At 34.1% G+C, this 4,510-nt stretch overlaps 1 long non-coding RNA gene across 1 annotated transcript; it reads right to left on the bottom strand.

The window, feature by feature from the left end:
- Window positions 1-425: 425 nt before the first annotated feature.
- Window positions 426-1,220, bottom strand: LOC149579661 (uncharacterized). The gene is made up of 2 exons (XR_016359612.1): window positions 930-1,220; window positions 426-694 (listed from the first exon to the last, which is right to left on the bottom strand). It is a non-coding gene; the product is annotated as an uncharacterized LOC149579661 (long non-coding RNA).
- Between the last annotated feature and the right edge of the window lie 3,290 nt (window positions 1,221-4,510).

Genomic DNA, 4,510 nt, shown 5'->3' on the forward strand with positions numbered 1-4,510 from the left:
ATCGAGGTTGAAAATTGTATGTTTTATTAGATATTTGGTTCCCAATCTCTTAGATAAATTCTAGTGCCATCCATCATCCATGGCAACCCTCAATAATTTCTACTAGTTGTATCCTTCTTAAAATAGTCAGGAATACCATAAACTTGATGATGTTACCCAAATTGTTTTGGATCTAACAAAGAAAACTCTCTATAGAAGGCCATGACTTATCACTTGAATTAGGAATTCCCATGAACAAATTATCAATTCCACACAATTGGGTTTGGTTCTGACAAATTCTTTGGAGATGGGAATTTGTATCTCCACTCCCTCTTTGTAGGTTTTTAAATTTGATTCCACTATCACACCTATGGGATCTTCCATTCTTTTATTATTTCATCTTCCAAAATAATTTTTTTAGAGTAAATTAAGATTAATCGAATATATATCAACAATCAGTTTACACTATTCCACATATAATGATAAGGAACATTTGCAATAGACAATCACAATGAATGTGATAATGTTGGAATGGGCTACAATCAATATTAATGTTATTACAGAAGTTGTGTGATACATAAAATGGAATAAATAAGATGCTTATACAATAATTCTCTTTACACAATGTTTCTGACCTTTAATTCCCCAATTCATGGCAACCTTAAGCAGAAGAGTTTCCTAACACTTGTGTAATAGAACTTGATGCTATTATACTCTGCAATAGAACACATCAAAGTCAATAATCATTGAAAGCTACCAATTTTAACAACTTGAGAGAATTCTAGGTCAGAGATTAGTGTTTTCTTTTATTGTTTTATAGGTTTGAAATTTCTATAACCCAACCCCCAACTCTAATTTTGGTGAATTGGGAGGAGACTAGTCAATAATAAATAGGCCCACATCTTATTTTAAAAAAGAATGACCAAATTAAAAGTTAAATATAAACTTACTGATCATATTCAATATTGATTGTCCCTGTTGTGGAAGTAGCAATATCTCTGAAGGCATCAGGAGAGAGTTGGAGTGTTCCATTGTAGTTAGAAGAGCAGTAATGGAGTATCTTGACAACAGTGGAATTGGTGTTGTCTGAGCATGGATTTTGTGAGATTTGATTTGTACCACTGAGACATCTGACACTGTACTATCTCCCACAAGCTGCTCCATTGTCCCAAATTGCATCACTCACTGCTGCAAATAGATTTCCAGCTGGAAACTGCTTTTCATCATTCCCATAGCATTCTGAGGCTACAGAAGCTAAGGGAAAGTCTGAAAATTTCTCCTTTGATCACTGATCTACATACTGGAGTACTCATTCTGCTTGATACAATCCAACTCAATGATTGACCCATTTGAACTTCCTATCTGAGCTCATGCACTTGTGATTGTTGTCCACTATGGTCCATGCAGCCATTATCAAACATTGATTTATTTTCTATCTAGTTGGAGGCATTGTCCTAGGTTACTATAGTGTTGTAGAGGATAAAAGTGCATACTTAGCACTTCTTTCAACTTCTCTTATACACCCTTCAGCCATTTCATTAAATGTGCCATTCTATTTGATTCAATGGATTTTAGCATTTAATTGTATTCAACCTCTTCCTAATCCTTTTATTTATTTTTCCACTATGGTCAAAAATGTGGATATGATTAATATTGTAGATACAAATTTTTGCAACTAATCCACATTCTAGTTGAACTTTGCTTGAGTTGGCTTTCCTCCAAAATTGGTTTGTTGCTTGTTTGCTTACTTGTATAATCTGAGAGGACCACTTTTTTTAATAGATCTGGTTGAAGAAAATGGGGAACATGTTAATGAGGAATAGCCTTCAATCTTTCAAGTAAATACTGATTTGGTTTCTGCAAGTGTCCATGTTTTTCTTATGTATGGAAATTGACATAGTTTCTTTCTCTTTTGTTTTTAGGAGGCTCTATTTGGAGGCTCTGATTGGAGCACATCTAGTGGGAGGTGGTGTAAATGCAGCTATTGAGTTAATGCAGTGGATGAATATGGAAGTTGGCATTGAAGTCAAATCAGTAGACATTGCATCCCAACACTCTTTCAACTATCCGAGTGTCTTGGACACAAATTTGGATGAATTGGAATCATACCTAAATTACCACTTTGTTAATCAATGTCTTTTAGTAGAAGCACTCACACATGGTTCACTTACTAAAGCTAAGGGAGCTTCCTATCAGGTACGTTTTGTTTCACCTTACCTTGAAAAATCCGTATATTACTTTGGTAGTAGTTAATTTAAAATTCTTTTAGTGTGCTGATTTTAAATGTGTAAATTATAATTATGAGGTTCAAATCTTACCTACACCACCACTCACACCTTTGCAATATGAAAACATCAAACAAATGGGTACCATTTGCAATCAGACATTAAATCTCTCCTTACAACAGGATTGTCTAGATTATTATTGAAGAAGACAATAAAAAGTTTGTGTGGTGCTCAATTTATGCTCCCATTGCACATTACAAGAGAAATGAGCTGTGGAAATGGATATATGGGCTTCAATACATCCCTTGGATTGTGGGAGTTGTCTTTAACATGGTTGAGAGTAGGGAGGACAAATCTATAGGAAGTTAACAATAATTGACTTAACAATGGTGATAAGAGTTCAAAACTCTTCTTCAGATGTATGAAAGTTAAGAATATCTGAGAACAAGTTGACTATATATGAGCTGATAATAAATTGCTAAGTGATCTTAAAGAGATAGAGAAGAAATTTCGTTGTTCTATAAGATACTTTTCTCATTTCAAGGACATAGTGCAAGAGATCTAAGCAAAAATATAATTCACAGTAAGATTATAGATGATATTGCAAAAATAATTAATATTTAAACTGTATCAGAATAAGAAACAGTAAATGCAATTCAAAAGCTAAATGATGAAAAGACCCCAGCAGTAGATAGTCTCCCAATTGAATTCTATAAAGAGAACTTAGATTAGTTTGGAGATGACCTGCTTCAAGTCTCTACTGAAGCCATTAGATAAAGGTTGTAATTTATTTATTTGCCTGATGTTTTCATATTTTTAATCATTTCCTTTTTTTCTTCTACAAGGTTGATGAATTATATGAATGAATGTAATCTTTTATGACTGAAGTGTGTGTGGTGTGTGTGTGGATGCAAGCCATACATCGATGATCTTGTGAATAGGAATGAGTGGAATCCAATGAGCTTCAATGAAATTGAACATGCATGAAGAGGATGATATCAAGCACTTTGTGAACTATGAGTTGTTGTCCATATATGTAAGGTAGTAAGACATTTTTTTAACTGAGTAGTGAGCTCTAGGCATTGTGCTTAAATGCAAGTGCATCCCTATTTGTAATAAGTTAATACTTTTAATACAGTATAATTTATCGTACGTTTCAGCCCCATCATCATCCCTTGTCCCCTCCTAACATGGTTTCCATGATATACTAGAATCTTTTTTGAATCACTAGAACATGATATTAGATCTTACTGGGCTCTCGTGTCAAATGATTTTCTTTTGGACGAGGCCACTACTAGTTTTGAGGCTATTGTGATATGTAATGATATAACCAAAGATAATAAGAAGACTTCTATCATTTTTAGTAACTCTCATCCTTAGACATTTGATGTGTGCCATATAAGGGTAGGTTGGTTGGGGTTGAATGTCATGAAATCTAATCTAAAGTACTTTGATTATAATTCCAAGGATGTTTGTGGGGTGCTTGTTCAGCACCCTAGGATAGAGAGAGAAGTTATTGATTACTCTTATTTTGTTAAGAATGTTCATGCTAATGGTGTGAAGGTTGTCATGGCCTCTGATTTTTCTACACTAACAATACTGAAGCCTCCTGAGGAATTTGGGGTAGATATCATCTTTGGGTCTTCTCAAAGATTTGGTGTCCCCCTAGACTATGGGGGCCCCTCATTTATATTGCTTGGTTACATCTTAAGAGTAAAAATGAATGATGCCTGGTATGATCCCACAACTTAATTTTGGAGTTACCTATAGATATTTAAAATGCACTGTCAGGGGAGCTTCCACAAATTAGAGTGGATAGTCCATGTCAAATCTCTTTAGCGTATAACTTGTTGTGCATAGTTGCCAAGTTTGCTTATTGTATCGGGCATATTAATGAACAAGCATATTAGTTACTGTAGGTGTTTACAACAGTTTGATTAGTTGCTGTCGATATTTTTCAGGTATTCTATAAAACAATTCACATGCCTTGCATATAATATGACATTTTGCATGCATCCTGCACTCTCTCATTCGGCTAATGATGGATTACAAAGAGTGATCTAAAATGATGATGCTAAAAAAAACACAATCAAATACAAAATGAACTTGCATTACAAATGGATTGCATGAATCTTGTGAATCATTCCGTGTGAAAAGATGCATCATATAGATTGATTTCATTCAATAAATGTGCAGTTGATTCCCAAAAAAGTGACATCTATATCTTTCAAAATTTATGCTACTAAATGTTGGGCTCGATCTGGCATAATAAGCTACTTTACATTCCTCCTATGACCTTATTCTAA

The sequence above is a fragment of the Cupressus sempervirens genome, chromosome 1 (assembly GCF_028749045.1).
Source record: "Cupressus sempervirens isolate cs-2001-9-10 chromosome 1, ASM2874904v1, whole genome shotgun sequence".
Classification (NCBI taxonomy): domain Eukaryota; kingdom Viridiplantae; phylum Streptophyta; class Pinopsida; order Cupressales; family Cupressaceae; genus Cupressus; species Cupressus sempervirens.